Source organism: Hipposideros armiger, unplaced genomic scaffold (genome assembly GCF_001890085.2).
Source record: "Hipposideros armiger isolate ML-2016 unplaced genomic scaffold, ASM189008v1 scaffold_22, whole genome shotgun sequence".
Taxonomy (NCBI): Eukaryota; Metazoa; Chordata; class Mammalia; order Chiroptera; family Hipposideridae; genus Hipposideros; species Hipposideros armiger.
In genome coordinates this window covers 1,977,982-1,995,855 of record NW_017731372.1, presented here as the reverse complement: position 1 = coordinate 1,995,855, position 17,874 = coordinate 1,977,982, and the positions used below count along the sequence as shown (strand labels likewise).

At 48.0% G+C, this 17,874-nt stretch overlaps 1 pseudogene; it reads left to right on the top strand.

Annotated features, from left to right (window-relative positions):
• Positions 1-14,587: 14,587 nt before the first annotated feature.
• On the top strand, positions 14,588-16,196 carry LOC109379103 (serine/threonine-protein kinase PLK1 pseudogene; annotated as a pseudogene).
• Positions 16,197-17,874: the final 1,678 nt, after the last annotated feature.

Genomic DNA, 17,874 nt, shown 5'->3' with positions numbered 1-17,874 from the left:
TTTCATGACCATGGGATGTCCCAGAGCTAATGGATCTTGAAGCCTTTTCTGATCTTATTTGATGATGGATTTAGTCTATGGGTGCATCTACCTAAGAGCCATATCTGTGGCCCCCAGGCGATTGCAATGCCTTTGTACTGTTTTGTGTGAGTCCCAAAGCTAACACAAGTGGGGCAAAACTACGGTTTTAGATGAATTATGAAGGGTGGTGGCGCTCTCTCCTTGTCATCCTAAGGGCCCTCCATCAACACTGCATGAGCCAGTGTCCACAGGCCACCTTGTGGCAGCCCCTGCTTGAGGGCCTCACCCCACCTTCCAGCCTTCCTTCCCCATGTCCCCTCTCATCTCAGCCCCCAGTACTGCAGGCTCCGTGGTGGGGTGTTTGAAGGGCAGGCTCCGGTTGTGCAGGTTTATGTCCTGACCCTCCTGTTCACTATCTGAGTTATCCAGTGTCTCTGTGTGTCAGTTTCTCCATCTGCAAAATGGGGCTAAGAGTAGTATCTATTTCCTAGGGTCTTGTGAAGATTAACCTAGCTCATACAAGTAAAGCACTCAGCCTATTGCCTGATCCCTGGTAAATGTACAAAAACTCACACCATGGTTTTTATCATCTTAATTTGGACAGAAGATATGGAGGCCCTTTTCCATTAATTCCTCCAGATGTACTGAGCAATTTCAGCCCCTGCAGAGCTGCCATTATTGGTGATGCCTTGAGGTCATGCCCTTGGGAGTTTGTGAGATGCTAAAAGCTTTCTTTATCAAGTAGTTCTGGACCTTCCACAGGGGCGGCCCTACAACCCCGTGTGCTCTATCATGGCTTCCTCAGGAGACACTCCTTTCAGAATCAGGTCCTAGGGAAAGGGTTTTGTCTATCCTTACGACACTGATCATGGCTTCTGCTCGTTCTGGCTTACAACCAAATTTGACTCAAATGATTCTTATTTCCTTCCCACTCATTTTAGCCTTTTTTTCTCTTTTGACTTGTTGCACATTCCTAGGTTTCCGTTTGTTTCTATTTGTGTTTCTAACTTTTGTTTTTAATGTCTTTCTTTTGTAATTGTAATTGTAATTGATATTTTTGTAAGCCATTTGAAAGTCTTTGGAAAATTAGGCAAGGAACACACACACACACACACACACACACACACACACGCACACACACACACCCATCCCAGAAGGACAAGGTGAATATCAGACCAAAATCACTGTATCAGATAAACGTTTATTAGCATTTATGTGGTGCATCTTAAGCAATCTTCTTTAAGCAGCCAAATCATTTTCCACACTGTACAGTATACCGATTTGTAAATCTTGAAAAAATTATGGATTCACAGAAGTGTCTTAGCATCATTTAATGATACCTGAATTACTTGAGTACTTACTGTGTGCTCAGAAGACAGATTAACATTTTCTGTCTTTCTCACAGCATGTCAGCAGGTTGGGTAATAGTGTCTCCATTTTGAACAAGGGAAAACTGAAGCCCAGAGAAGGTAAATGTCGTCCTCAAATTAATCCAGCTGGTAAGTGATGTGTTTGAGATTTGAGTCCTGGGGTGTCTAATTTTTCAATCCATGACTTTTTTTCAGCACATTGTGCCACCTTTCATACAATCGAGAACTTCTCTAGTTGGTAACATCTGTTGTATACATTTCTCCTGCTGGGGCCATTTTCTTCACATAAGATGATGTAGTGGTTTTAAAATATGTCTACAAACTCTTTGATTCTCCTCCCTTAAAGAGATAGAGCTTAATTCCCACTCACTTGAATATGGCCTGAACTCAGTGACTCACTTCGAACAAATAGAATTGGTGGAAGTAACAGTGTGTGACTGCCGAGATCAGGTCATGGAAGGCATTGGGGTTTCCTTTGGGTTCTCTCCCTTGCATCATTTGCTGTGGAGGAAGCCAGCTACCATGTCCGAAAGACCCTCAGGCTGCCCTCTGGAGACACCTGCTGGTGAAGAACTGAAGCCTCCTGCCAGCCACAAGTGAGGAGCTGTCCACAGCCATGTGAGGAGCCCCCTTTTGCCTGTGGGGAGTCGGCACTAAATTCGGCATCAGTATGGTGATCTCCCAGGGGTGGTGGACTACCAGGTTGTCTAAGAAGGGGTGAAGCAGCCCAGGTCAGAAAAGTAGCAATTCAAACCTCTCATGCTAATCTGGGGGTGGGATGACGCCTGTATGTAGCCCCCACACTCCAGCCTGGGCAACATAGCGAGACAGTGAGAACCTTGACTATAAAATACAGAGGGTGCCCCAAAAATGTATACATATTTTAAGAAAGGAAAACTGTATTAAAATTGTAATACTCAATATATACCGATAACAAAAGATGGATACAAGTCATGTTTGATTTCTGCAGTTACAAGAGGTGCTCAAAGTGGTTACCATCAACATCCAGACACTTCTGATTAACACAAACTACTGCTTGAGCAACGTTGACCAAAGTGTCCACTTGTATGCATTTTTTTGGCACCCCCGGTATATAGAGAGTAAAAAAGACGGACCCTGAGCGAAGATTTGTCAAAGCTCACTTAGGCCCCTGATGTTCAAGACAGATGACAGACCATGGAGCTCAATAATATCATTCATTTACAGATCTTCCCTGTTCTATCCCTGTATAAAATTGTTTTATAAGAAAGCAAAGGACCTAGAACATGGTATCTAAGTCCTCAGAGGAGTCCCTTTTTAAAACAGAGTTTCTGTGTTTCCTCAAACCCTGGTTGAGAATATTTCCTTGATTCCCAATTCAGCTAATATATATGTAATGCCTGCTAGGGACCAAGTGCTCTTCTAGGGCCTGAGGATACAGCAATGAACAAAACAGACAAAACCCTGGCCTTGTGAAGGGAGGAAGACAGACAATGTGCAAGCACATGAAATGGTTAGGTGGGGCAGGTGGTGTCAGGAGGGGGCAGGCCGGGGGAGAAGAGACAGGGGTGGCTGCTGTGATGGGGACGCTTGAGTAGAGAGGCGCATGTTGAGGAGCTCTGTGGAACATTCCAGGCAGAGGGACAACTTCTGTGGCAGGAAGGAGTGTGGCCTCTTTGGGGAACAGCAAAATGACACTTTAGGATTTCTATTAAGGATTCACAGAGCAAATCCCCCTTGAATTGTAGCGGTTTGGGAAAAGTTTGCCTTTGGAGACCAACTGGCGTTCTTTTCGGTGAGCGAATAAAAGCCATTTGAATGACAATGTCTCCCCCTTTTGGCCTGGGCTTCTAGAAAGCTTAGATCCAAATTCCATCCCTACCGATGATATGATCAGCTCATCTCAGGGGTCTAGGAGTACCTGCCCACTCTGTTTCTTTAGAGAAATAAATTCTCATTTGTCCTGGACTTTCTCAGGGTATACTCTATTGTCACCCACATGCCACCTCAAGTTGACTTGGAAGAGGGTAGAAGAATTAAGTTTTAAATTATCATTCAACAGGTTTACCATTGGAAACAAAGAAGTAGCAACAAAGTGGCAGACTCATGGCCCTGTTGATTCATGGCTCAAATGTTATTAGTTGCCCACCAGGTTCCAGGCACTGGGTGGGGATCTGCGTGGAAAGATGAAGAGGGTGGTTCCTGCCCTTAATGCATTCCCTCACATTCTAGGACGCAATACAAACAACCAAACACAAAAAGCAAAGAATTACAAAGCATCTGATGAAGGCTGGCACAACTTTTGGAGCCCAAAGAGGGTGGCAGCTCGTCCTGAAGAAGACTTTGGTAGAGGAGGGGTCTGTGCACAGGGTCACCACTTGTTCTCATGGCAGGAGAAAGGCCACGTTAGTGCCTTCACCTGCCTCCACCCCCAGGAGGGTGGTGACCAGCTACCCAGCCAGCAGCTGTGGCCATCTTCAGGGTCAATGCCAGCCTGAGAGCATTGAGGTCTGAGCCACAGGGCGAGAGCTTTCCTGACAGAAAGAAAAATAGATAGAAAATGTTTCAGCTCCACATGTCCTATTTTTAATTGATTTGCACACAGACTCTTCCATCACAGTATTAATATTTAATTGTCTTGTCAGGTCAGATCCTTCCCAGACAGTTAAAAATGGCTTCAGACAGAGGAGGAAATGAGGTGGTTGGACAGCATGAAATGAGGAACGTGAGGCTCAGAGGGGATTAGGATCGGAGGGCCAGCGAGGAGCAGACCCTGGCCTCAGGGTCCTGACAGGAAGAACAATTTCCCTCTCTGTCCCTTCATGGCACCCTGTAAGCACAGCAGCACTTGTCCAAAAGCCATTTATGAAACCATATAAGAATTTAGACAACACCAAGGCCTGTGGAGAAAATGGAGGGTTTCTTCAATGAAGAGAAGCCAGGAGGCTGGTCTCAGGGGAGAGTCCAGAAAATGAAGCCTTTATTCACCTCAGTTTTCTAAGTTTGTGAGGGTCCAGTTGGTGTTTTGACTGTGGGCTGCAGTCTGGCCCAGGTGACACCTGATTTACAGGCATGCTTCTGTGAGAAATAGTGTTCATCTTGGCTGTCCAGCATCACAGCAGTAAAGAAAAATGGCTCAAGAACTATTTTGGGTTCAGGCACTCCTAGAAGCAGTGAATAAATGTCTCAATGTGACTCATTCCAAGAGGCTATTAATAGGCAGGAGATGAGAGGAATAGGAGGATCTGAATTTCATTCGGTGTCAGTCACTTGCTCCATTTATACCTCCTTTTTAAAAACAGAAATCAACAGGTAAAGCTTATCTTTTTTTTTTTTAATTTTATTGATGAATTGGGGAAGGGAACAGTGTTGGGGAATTGGGGAAGGGAACATTATGTTTTTCCAGGACCCATCAGCTCCAAGTCAAGTTGTTGTCCTTCAATCTTAGTTGTGAAGGGTGCAGCTCAGCTCCAAGTCCAGTCGCCATTTTCAATCTAGTTGCAGGGGTTGCAGCCCACCATCCCATGCGGGAATCAAACCGGCAACCTTGTTGTTAAGAGCATGAACTGTAACCAACTGCGCCACCTGGCTGGCCCCCAGATAAACCTTATCTTGCTGGAGAGAAGGGAAGAGAAGGGGAGAGAAGGCCACCTCCTCTTTTCTCCCGGAGTCGAAGGGAAAAAGCAAGCACACTCACATTGCAGGCCCACCATGGTCTTTTACGACCCGTCCGATTCCTTTGCTGAACAAAAGCCTAACAAGTCCAGGTAGTCACAGAAAATCAAGTTGAGGTGATGCCTCATTTTCAGCAAGCTATGAAGGAAAAACTTAGAGTCATATTCAGAAAAAGCTTCCATATCACCTCCTGTCTCTGTGTGTCTTCTTGACTTGAGGTGGCCATTCTCACTGGGAGAAAATCTGCTGGAAGGGGGCCTTTGGAAAAGTGTGGATGTATTTGGTGGTCTTAATGGCTGAGTTGGGATTGTGTTGACAGCCAGAAAGGCCCTGGGTGGTGTCCCCAATCAACGACTGCCTCCATAATTGCTGGGTGCCCACACTGCATTCCTGAGTGAAGACCATGTTCGTAATGACTTGCGTCTGTACTCCATTTTACTCATAAAGTATTTGGTGCATATTTTCAAATTCATGAAGTTTTATAGGAAGGCAACTATTATGGAAATCAAGGAAAGACTAAATTTTGTTTAGTTTGGCACTTTACCAAGAGTTGTTCACTTTTTGGAAAGATCACATCCCTGGTGGCAATGCCACCTGTGGTATGTGAGTTACCAAACATCACACCCCTACAGCAATCTGGGTTTGCGATAGTCAAGTTCACAGAGCTTCTATCAGGTCTTTGGAAAAGTCATGACGTATTTTGTCTATGTTTTTCAAAGGTCATTTATTTATATAAAAAACAAAGATTAATCAATAACATATTGCCCGTTTTGTTCGATAACCTTTTGCAATCTTTCAATGAGTTCATAATTCCTTGTTCATATAAGGACCTGTCTTTATTTGCGAAAAACTGAACAAGGTGCTGATTTATAGCCTCATCTGAATTGAATATTGTACCACGCAAGGAATTTTGAAGAGAGCGAGACGAGTGGAAGTCTAATGGTGCACGATCAGGCGAGTATGGTGGGTGTAGCAACACATCCCATCCAAACTCCAATAATTTTTGACGGGTGATCAAACTTGTATGTGGTCTCGTGTTGTCGCGATGGAACGCAACTCCTTTATGATTAATGAGCTCTGGATGTTTCTGGATGATGGATTCGTTCAAACTGTCCAATTGCCAACAGTACACATTCGAATTGATTGTTTGGCTCCTTGGTAGGAATTTGAAAAACATGACACCTTTAAAATCCCACCACACTGAGAGCATAACCTTCCTCTGATGAATGTCTGCTTTCGATGTCGTTTGATGCAAATCATCATGTCGGGACCAAGACCGTTTGCACACCACATTGTTGTAAACAATACACTTCTCATCACCAGTTATCAGTCGCTTCAAAAGAGGATCATTTTCCTCATGTTTAATGAGCATATTGCAGATGTTTATATGCGCCGTCAAAAGAACTTCTTTGAGTTCATGTGGAACCCAAATATTGAGCTTGCTTACATATCCCAGCTTCTTCAGGTGGGCGTGAACACTTGAATGATGGATGTTCAATGTTTCTGCAGTCTCTTGTGTCATGTAATGTGAGTTTGACTCAATCAATGCCTTTATTTTGTCGTCATCGACCTCAGTGGGCCTCCCTGACCTAGGAGCGTCGTTGAGATCAAAATCATTAGCACGGAATTTCGTGAACCATCGTTGGCACTGACGTTCTTGTAGAGCATCGTCACTGTAAACTTTATGCAACTTTCACAAGCTTGATGTGCGTTCTTCCCTTTATGGAAATAAAACAGTAAAATATGGCGAAGATGCACAGTTTGGTCTTCCATCTTCAACTTGTTGTAAAATCTCCAAAATTCAACCAAATCATTCAATATTTTTTTTAAATGAAGCTAGAAATGTCAGTTGTCAAATGACATAGCAATAACATAGATGTGAATGACTCTAGTATTTCCAAAAATGAACTAGTGCTGTCAGTTGCAAACATGCGTCATGACTTTTCCGAAGACCCAATATTTAGGCACGTGACTACCTGACTGCTTCATGCTGGCTGCTGCCAAACCTCTACTTCTTGAAACACATATCATAAGCACCTTTCCTTTTACTTCTCCTTTATATTTCCATTAGGGCTTATACTGACTTTTAGAATCATGTGAAGGTAATTTTCATTTAATTTCAGGAATGTAAAGAGATGCTATAGAATATTTGCTATGGGAGAAGCACTGGGTGTAATCTAGGTCCCAAACCAAGGTTGAGATCTGTTTTAAAACAGTACAAACTCCTGAAAGAAGATCCGGACTTACTGAGGCATTTACTCAGGTGCAAATGCTTCTGAAAACACAGCTGTCTGTAATCCAGGCAATTCACGGGAAAGAGTGAAGGGTCAGAAAAGCAAGAGTAAGAGGGTGTGGCAGGGCCACTGGCTCACCAGCCTCACCAGGGTCCATGGGGTCTGCGACTCACTGGGTCTCAGCACCAGCTACCTGTCACCCTCAGGATTGCAGGCACAGTGTTGCTAGATCTTCCATTTTTTACCCCATGGAAGCCAGAAGGCTGACAAGTTGGCAAGTGTATTCAACGGCGTAAGGCTAGGCAGCTCTAACAAAGAGAGCCAACAATAGAATGGCTTAAGGAACTTGGATATTGATTTCTTTGGCGGGTCATGGTCAAAGTGGGGCCACAGCCATGTCTGGGTGACAGCTGGCAGAAGAAGGAAGAGGGTGTAGGGGAGAACATGCACAGCTCACTGAGGCCCAGACTCAGAAGTGGCCCACCTCAGTTTCCCATGTGCCTGTCTTCTGACTGGTAGGAAAATGTCGCCTTTAGCTGAGTAACCACTGCCCAGCTACAACACTGAGGGTCTCTGCCAAAGTACCTAATTCAAACATTTAAAATACATCGTGTGGACGAATCCTATGCAGACCATGGGGCCAGATTTGGCTTAAAGACTGCTGGACCTGCCCTGCCAGAATTTATCATTTAGTTGGAGATTTAAGTTCCACACGTGGGGATACAATTCCGAATAGAGGAGGAAGGAGGAAGTTGGGTGGGATAAGGTGTTGAAGCTGGTGGAGGAATGGCATACTCAGAGCAAGCAGTCTTAGGGGTCACAGCTTGGAGGATAAAGGGACACAGACCTTGAGTGCCGGCAAGGGAGCTCTTATTCAAGTTACCTGTCTCACTGTCAGGAAACCTGTCCTGACAAATTTCTCCCAGGACGGCTTAGGTGCTCCTATTGTCCACTCCTGGTATAGTGCCAATCACACTTACTGTTTTTCCCTGCTCATTTTTATCTTCCCATCTAGACTGCAATTATGTGTTTCTCACGGTTGCATCCCCAGAGTCTGCCTGAGTCCTTGGTGTATGGTAGGTACTCAACAAGCACTTGACGGACAACTGAAAACATCCTATGAAGAATGGAAAACTAATGCCCATTTCTGAGTCAGTGCCAAGCTGGTCACAGGGCCTTGCTGGGAAGGTTAACCTGGTTATCATGTTCATGAGGCCAGCGTCAGCAGGAAAAGACACACTGGGCTGCTTGTGAAGTAGCCTGTGAGGAAGGCATGCTGTGGGAAAGGGTGGGCCTAGAAGGGCTGATGGATTGGGAGATCTGGATGGGGCTGTAGAGAAGAAACTCTGATTCGGTCCAAGCCTAGTCCAGTGCTAATAGTTAGCTGCAGTACCAGTCACCAAGGGAAGGCCTCAGTGGGGGCAGGGTCATGAGCAGTGAGCCCTTGAGGGCTCTGTGTGCTACTCCATTGAATTAAAATAGATATTCTAGGAAAGGCTGCTTGGAAAATGAATGTACTAGATAAGCATGCCAGCTTCATTAATTTGCTTGGAATACAGTAAGAATGTCCAATATTTTTATGAGTGAAAGGATACATTAAGAAATGGATAGGGGCCGGCCGAGTGGCGCGTTGGTTAAGAGCTGGCTTGGGATGCCAGAGGACCCCGGTTCGGATCCCACATATGAGGGCCAGTGACACTGCCCTCCACAGCTAAGATGCTGAACAACAGCTCAACTTGGAGCTGGGCTGCCGTGAGTCGCTGGTGATGGCGTAGGCTGCAGCCCCTGTGGCAGTGGGTTGCCTTGGGCTACTGTGTGTAGCCAGCAGCCAGCGTGAGCAGCCAGCAGCTGCAGTGAGCAGCCGTCCAGAAGCCGGCGACTGATCTGCCTCACCTGGGAAGAGTGCAATGATGGTGCCAACTTGGGCCAGTGAAGCAACGTCATCCACAACTAGACTGAAGAACAAAATGACAGCAACTTGTCTGTTCCCCTTCCCCCAATTCCCCAGCACTGTTCCCATCCCCCCAATTCCCCAATAAAAATCTTTAAAAAAAAAAAAGAAAAAAAGAAATGGATAGATAGATGGCTATGGTTTGTACTACACTTTTTGGAAAAATGATTGGCCGGACAATCAGGTCTTCTCAAGTTAGAACGTTTTTGGTTATATCAGGCTTTGCCCTCAAGTCCATAGAGAAAAGCTGTGATCTCTGAGGAAGAGGGTTCTGCTGGGTGTGAGGAGGAGTTCAGGGAGCATCAAATCACCTCCTACCTGAGCCAGTGATCTAGGAAACAAGCAGGTGGCAGTCCCTGCTGCCCAGGATTAGCCTGACTTCTGACCTTACAAGTCACACCAGCCACCCTGTGAAGACTTCCACAGCCTCGAGGGTTGGCAGGCAGCCCCAGCATCCGCTGTTAGAGCTGTGACATCCTCAGGGCTGTGAAAGAGACACAGGTCCTCCATTGTGTGGAGGTGGCGGGGCTTCGGGGCGGGGTGGGGTGGGCCTCAGACAGAGCCCAGACACATGTGAGACGAGGCAGGCCTCAGAGTCAAACAAAGGCTTGGCTGTGTGAGAGGATCTCTCAGAGTTGAACACGCAGATTTTTAGGCTCGGGTCAAGGAAAGGGCTTTCTCTGCAAAGAGAGCAGGTGCCCGGAAGTCCCAGTGCCAACTCAAGATGCCTGTGGGAGGCAAGGTTCAAAGGCTCAGGATGGCTGGCAGTCAGGGTCATGGCCCTCCCAAGCAGACCTCGGGAGCTGAGAAGGAGGAGGAAGTGTTGGGCTTGGTTTTAGGTCTTGGAGAACAAAGTTCTGAACGTGGCTGGAGGTGAAGCAGAGACAGAAAATGACCGTGGTGAAGGAGACAGAGGCCGGATGCTGGAAAACCTAGATTTTAATTTCAAGTCTTACCAACAAGCTGTTGACTGTGAGTATGTCATTCTCCTCCTTTGTGCCCTCTCTGCTGCACCTGTCCTGCTCTGGCCCAGGATTGTTGGGGTGGGGTGGGGTAGATGGGTGTGCCTGACGAGGCAGAGTCCTCCGCCGCTGTGAAGGGCTGATGTGTCAGCGATTGTGATTGTGTCTGACTCCATGACTACATCGTGGAGACTCAAGAAAGACAAAACAGTTCCAGGGTCCGAGAACCCAGCCTGGAATATTCTCTACCAAGGTCAAGTGGGCCCCAGATAACCTGAGGGAGTAACAATGTGCCTTCCTGCAGCTCCCAGGACCAATTAGAAACAATAAAAGGTTTGGGCCCAAGAATTTAAAATTGGGATCGATCTAAAGTCCTTTACCCCAAATATCTCCTTCCAAAAGTGATGATTCAAACAGTCGAGTTTCTGAATGAGACTGAAAAATGGACTTTGGGAGAAAGATTAGATTCCTTTGTTGAACAATAGAGTAAGCGTTTTTGAAATGACTGAGAACAACAATGATAAAACATCCAAACCTACCTCATGAATTCATCAGCCAAGGAAACAGACATTTCCATTATCCAAGATGTTAGCAAGACTTTACATGTACACATCTTGAAAATGCTAGAATGTCATATTTGGAAGGGGCCTTTAAAGATTAATTTAGCCCAATATACTCACTTTACAGATGAAGAAATTGGGGCCCAAGGAAGGTTGCAGTAAGACATGAAAATGCTTATATTGGACGTTTTACCTTCTTCTATGCTGAATGAGGACCTGGCTACCACATATCCACACATCGCACCTGGCTGCCTGGGACATCTGTAAGGCTGATGTGGGTGATGTGTGGTTTGGTTTTTCCCTTTGGGGGAACACTCTTTTCATTCTCCTGGACCTGTCAGTGACGGTGCTATCTGGCATGGAAGGGCGTTTGGTTCAACCTGGCCAATAGTTACAGGGATTGGTCTCAGGTGGGCATGTGATTCAAGCAGAACCCATCAAAGTGTTTTCCTGGGATTTTTATATGGATGATTCTAAAGCTGCTGGGGCCATGGAAGCCTGCTTCCCTGACTGAAAGAGGAAGCTGTTTGCAGGAAAGAATAAGGTTGCTCCAGAAGAAATGAAAGCCAAGATTAGATAGATAGACAGACGGACACACACACACACACACACACACACACACACACAGAATAACAGAACCAGCTCCTACTCTTGCTACTTTTCTTGCTTGAGTTAGTTTGAATTAATTTTCTGTCACTTGCAAACAAGAAAAAGTTGTAATTAATACAGTGGAAATACAAGGGTCCTGTGACTTTTTAATGATCTAAAGCCGATAAGTTGGTGGTACAGGGGAAAGAAACGAGAAAACCCAAGTGGTCTTCTAATACTTTCCTGCAAAATGTTATTTAAGCTCATTTTCAGATAAAATGTTGGGCCTTCCAACAAGTTGCTGTTTCCCGAAAGCTCCACATTCTCACTTGCCTTTGCAAATGTCACCCTTTCTGCTCTTGGGTCACTTGCCCCTTTCCTTTTGCATCCTTTGTTTGGTTAACAATGATTCTTCCTTTAGAGCAGCGGTTCTCAACCTTCCTAATGCCACGACCCCTTAATCCAGTTCCTCATGTTGTGGTGACCCCCAACCATAAAATGATTTTTGTGGCTACTCTATAACTGTAATTTTGCTACTGTTATGAATCGTAATGCAAGTATCTTTTTGTTTTCCGATGGTCTTAGGCGACCCCTGTGAAAGGGTCGGGCGACCCCCAAAGGGGTCACGCCCCACAGGTGGAGAACCGCCGCTTCAGGGGCCTGCCTTGATCCCCCCTTCATTCATTCCTTCTTCTTTTAGCAAGAATTTACTGAGCCAAGTGCTGTACTAGGAGCTGGGGCTACGTCAAAAACACGACATTCATTCATTCAACCAACAGATGTCTCCTGAATGCCTACTATGTGCCAGGCACAGCGTGAAGTGCAGGAAATCCAGCGGGGAGTGAGCCAGGAAAGGTCCATGCCCGTGTACGGTTTCTATTCTATTGGGAGATGAAAGAGAGGTTTCAGTTAGGAGTGGGATGTGTACTCCTGTTATTTATCTGCACCCTCCCCCAGAGTGAGTTCTTCCCTGCGTTTCCTACTAGACTGGCAGGAATGTGAGGAGAGACTGTGGCCCTCACCCACCATGGCACAGGCCCAAGGATACCCAGATGCTCTGCTTGAGCCCAGAGTGCGTCCTTGTTCATGGAGGTTGCTCCCCAGTTAGGTGAAGGGGAGGGGCTGCTTGTGGGGGGAAGGGCGGTGCTTCCCCACGGCCTGGCGGGACTCCTCTCCCACAGTGGGTAGAAGGAGGACTTTAATGAGGGTTTCAAGAAGACGGTAAAGATGATCCAAAGACATGGCCGTCTGGACTTTAGCAATGTATGGGAATGTAGGGCCAGCTACAGAAAATAGCTGGTGAATCTCTAAAGAGAAGCCAAGCGAGTTTAATCCTCAGTGAAAGCGATTTGGTGGGGTCCATGGGCAAGACTCTGACTGTCACTGCCGTATAATGAGGCTGCTGTGGGCTCCCTCCAGCTTGGGGCTATGAGGTCAGGGGACCAGGCAGGTGGGCCCCGGGCATGGCAAATGCAGGAAGCCCTGGTGGTGAGTTCCTGGATGCTGAGTGGGGGCCAAGGCTCCCGTGGCTGGGAGAACTGTGGTACCCTTGAAATCAGAACCGAAGGAATTATAGAGTTCATCTGGTCTTACCCCCTTAGTTTGATGAGAAAACTGAGGCCCAGAGAGGTTAGGTGGCCTGACAAAGGTCAAACAGCTAGGTGGTGGCCAACCAGGGAGCTCCCAGGTCTCCTGCTTCTGCAGCGAGCTGAACCCCCCCAGGCAGGATACGGGGACCTTGACTAATCCTCCACCATGTGTGGATATTTTCAAGATTAGTATCTTGCCCTCTTTCCTTTTCCCCGCCTTCCTTTCCTCCCTCTGTCCCTCCCATAAACATGTGGGTCTAAAGCTGAACTCTCCATAATTTATCTGTCTGTACTTGTGTGCCTACACTATGTGTGTGTCCAAGACCACGTTATCTTTCTTCTTGTAGCTTTACAGTAAAGTCTTCAAATCAGGTAGCGTTAGTTTTCCAACTTTGTTTTTCTTTTTCAGAATTGTTTTTGCTATTCTAGATCCTTTGTATGGCTCTATAAATTTTAGAACCATTTTGTAAATTTCTATACAAAAACCAATGAGGATTTTGTTCATTTTGATAAAATCAGATGAACACCATTCCTAATTGTAGTTAATTTTTGAAACAAGCTTTGGGATTTCCGTAAACTGATCCGTTTTCAAATAGGTTGAGTGTTTAGAAGCCTGTGATTCTCTCCTTCTCTTCTGATCCCAAGAGACAATGAAATGAAGCATCGTTCTGGTGACAGAAACACCCTGGACTGCTGTATCCAAGGCTGTAGGGGCTGCCGTTTTGTCCTGAGAGGAAAGCCAACTTCCTTCCTCAGGTGAACCCTGTCTGTCTGCCATGGTCAGGTAAAACCTCACAACTCAGGCCCAAGAGAAGCTATTTCAGACATTTCCAAATAGACACCCTTCTGTCCAGAACTAAGTGCATCTAGTTTAGGAAAAGTGGTCTCACTCACAGCCCAAGGCCATCACAGGCCCCAGGAGTAGAGTGTTCTGGGAAGGGGCTGAGGAGAGGCCCAGAAAAGTCCAAGGCAGAGCCACCATTTTCTGGAAGCATTGCTGCCACTAGAGGGGGTCTTGTAGATGGAATATGCATTTCAGGGGCCACCATTACCACACAGCCAGCTCCCCTTGGGGCTCCCCTCAGAAAGCCCACATTTCAGCAACAGAATTGTTGCCTGTTCCTTACACTGTGGATTGTTAACTGGTTCTAAATAGGCCATTTATTTTTCCTTTGGCACAGAAAGGCCTCACAGCTCTGAATACCACCACTGGGCCTAAAGGTTTCAAGTCAAAACATTCCCCAAACCACAGCCCTCTGGTGAGATGCAGGGCTGGCCAAGGGTTTGGAGGAAAAACAACCACCCACCAGCTGGAAACCACCGTGTACACAGGCTGCTGGGTCACCTTGCTCCCGGGGGCTGGGTGACTGGGCATTTTTACCAGTTAATCTGATAAAGCCACCTTCCCTACCAGGGTCTGCCTCCACTCCCCTTCTGCTCCAGCAAATGAACCCCTGGGGCCCAGAGGCAAGAGGCATGGGGTGGGGTGGCCTCGGCATCTGGAGGACCTCAGCTACTCCATGTCCCCTTCTTCCCCAATTTAAAAAAGAAAAAAAAAAAAGGAGGCTTTTATAACGTTCAAGCGCACTTCACCCAGACCCTACAAGGTCCACTGATCAGATCCTGGGAACAAGAGTGCAGTGGCGGTTGCAGGGAAAATGGTGCAGGCGCCAGTCCACCAGGGGGCAGCAGCTCCTACGGCCCTGGCAGGCGCCCCGCCAGCGAAAGCGATGCAGGAGGTCCTAGTGGACCTGTGCGGTCTGCGGGCGCTTTCTGGGGGAGGGCGGCTTCATCAAGTGCTTGGAGATCTTGGACACGGACACCATGGAGGTGTTTGCAAACAAGATTGTCCCTAAGTCGCCATTGCTCAAGCCGTAGCTGAAGATGTCCATGGAGATATCCTTTCACCGCGGCCTCTCCCACCATTACGTCTTAGGCTTCCACGGCGTTTTTGAGGACGACTGTGGTTCATGATTCTGGAGCTGCACTAGCAGAGGAAAGCACTGATGGTGCCCGAGGCCCGCTGCCACCTGCTGCCAGTATCTGCCGGGAAACTGGGTCATTTACCCGGACCTCAAGCAGGGCAAACTCTTTCAGAGTGAGGGTCTGGAGGTGAAAATAGGGGATTTGCACTGGCAACCAAAGTCAAATATGACCCTGTGTGGAACCTCCAATTGTATAGGTGCTGAGCAAGAAAGGGCAGTTTCCAGGGGAACGTGTGATCCTTGGGTGCGTCATGTGTTCCTTGTTAGTGGGCAAACCACCTTTTGAGACTTGTTGCCTAAAAGAGACCTACCCCTGTATCAAGAAGAGTGAACACAGGATTCTCAAACACATCAACCCCGTGGCCACAACCCTCATCCAGCAGACGCTTCCGGCAGACCCCACAGCCTGCCAACCGTTCATTGGCTGCTCCAGACGAGTTCCCTCCTTCTGGCTGTACCCCACAGTCGCCCCATCATCAGCCTCATCATTGCACCCAGGTTTTTAATCACTGCCAGCAGCCTGGACCCCAGCAACTGGATGCCTTTCACAGTCGTCAGTAAAGGCAGGGAAGACCCCATGCCCCAGCAGCCCCAGTGATCAGGGAGACCAGCCAGGTGGTGGACTGACTGCCACCTTGGTGACATGCGGCAGTAGCTACACAGCGTCAGTGTCTCCACGCCCTCAGAGCAGGAACTGGTGCGGCAAGAGGAGCCTGAGGATCCCGCCTGCACCCCCATATTCTGGTCAGCAAATGGGGGGACTATTTGGACAAGTAGGGCCTCAGGTGTCAGCTTGTGTGACCACAGCGTGAGGGTGTGCTTCAATGACTCAATGTGCCTCATCCTCTACGAGGACAGTGACAGCCTGCCAGGTACAGGACATGGTGGTAGAGTCCTACCTCACCGTGGGTTTCCATTTCCACTCCTTGATGAAGAAGACCCCCCCCTCCTTAAGTATTTCTGGAATTACGTGAGAGATTTCTGGAATTACTGCAGCGTCACTGCTCGGGAAGGTGATGAGCTAACTTGACTACCTGACCTGTGTCCCTGGTTTCGTACCCGTGGTGTCGTTGTCCTGCACCTCAGTAATGGCTGTGTGCAGATCAGCGTCTTCCGGGACCACCCCAAACTCATCCTCTGCCCACGGATGGCAGCTGTGACCTGCATCGAGAAGCAGCAGGACTTCCGTAGGCCCCTCCTGAGCCTCCTGGAGGAGTGCGGCTGCTCCGAGGAGCTGGCCAGGTGGCTCACGGTGCCTGCACCGTGGTGGACGAGTTGCTGAGCTCCTCTCGGCCAAGCCTCAGTCTCTCCAACTATACAATGAGGGAACAGTAGCACTTTATAGGGGTTATTGGGGAATTTTGTGAGAGAACTTTTAGTCACTGCTCATGAAGTGGCAGCAGGTATTGTCAGGATGGACCCCTTGGGGACCACAGGACAGTGTTGATGCCACACTTCCCCTGAATGACGTTGAACTCTGCCCGTGTTTGCAGACGCCGCTCCTGCTAACAAGCCCGTCTCACCTGGGACTTGAGGGCGGGAACCCAGCACTGACCACGACCAGGTTTCAGGTGTGAGGCTTCAGTTTGCCCCTGGGTCTTCCCACTTCTCCCCGTGACCCAATTTAGTTATATTTTAGAGGGCCCCCAAGGTTTTTCCGTGTGTGTGTGTGTGTGTGTGTGTGTGTGTGTGTGTGTGTGTGTGTGTCAGGGGGTGGGGAGTGGGGTAGGAGTGGGGGCAGGGAGATGTTTGAGGCCACCTCTGTGGCCTGTGGCAGGAGCTGAGGGGAACTGGGGCCCCAGAAGATCTGCATTTGCAGAGACACAAACACCAGATTATCTGGAGGATAAAAGAGGATTCACGGTGACTTGATTTAAAGCTTCCCCGTTTCCTTTTTTGGGGCCTGGGAGTAGGGGGTGGGAACTGAAAACAGACAGAGCCTTGTGAGGGGACTTGAATGTTCACTTGCAGGATGAAGGCGCTTTGGAGAAGGGTTTCTCCTTCATGTACCCCTCCCATCATGTGCCATCTAACCTGAACTTTAAATCCCCAACCCCATTTGTATTCCAGTCTGATCATGGGAGACTCGGAGCGCTGTGGGCCCCAGCCTTGGTCTATAGTGGACTAGAAACCTTTAGTGGAGCCTTTGGCTGACACAAAAGGACTGTGGGGAAACCAGCCAGCATCCTCACCACACTGCTGGCCCCTGGGGAGCAGGGTGGTGGCAGATCAGTCTTTACAACTGCGTTTTCCTGGATCATCTGTGCTGGTTGTAACCATGGTTCTGAGTCTCTTATAGGACAGGAAACCATGAGAAGCCAGCATCAGGTCAATGCACCGAGTGCCCAGCATACCAATGACCAGACCACTGGGAACAATTGGAGCTAGTGCTTGAAATTCCAGCCATGAGCCTGGCTGCTCCACGCAGGGAGACGCATATATGTCCTGGGTAAGATCCCAGCTGGCAAGTCCCAAACTCACCCGGAATTCAACCACTGCAGCCCCAATTATAATAATTATAGCACCTCACCTCCGAAGGCACGAGGGCTATAAATCCTGCTTTTCTGTTTGTTCACCTGAGGGACTCTGCAGAGAGGATCAGCAGCCATGGCCCTCAGTCTCTTGAAACCAGAGACCTCTCCTTCACACAAAGAAGGTGCGACCTGCCTTCCTTGAGGTTCATTCATTTGGGGAGAAGGGGGCGGTTCCCTGGACGCTGTGTTCTAGCCTGAATTCATCTCCCACAGCTGGAAGTGTCCTGAGGTTGGAGGCGTAGCTGGTTCAGGAACAGGGCCAGGCAGGAGCAGGCTTGGAGATGTCAAGGGCGCACCGTCCTGCCCAGGGAAGGCAGAACGGCCAACAGAGGTGGCAGGTGTCTTGCCAGGGTGTCTTCACGGAGTTCTCTTTCTGCAGGATGTCTTGAGCGAAATCGTGCCTAGAAACCAGATGAACCCCGGAGG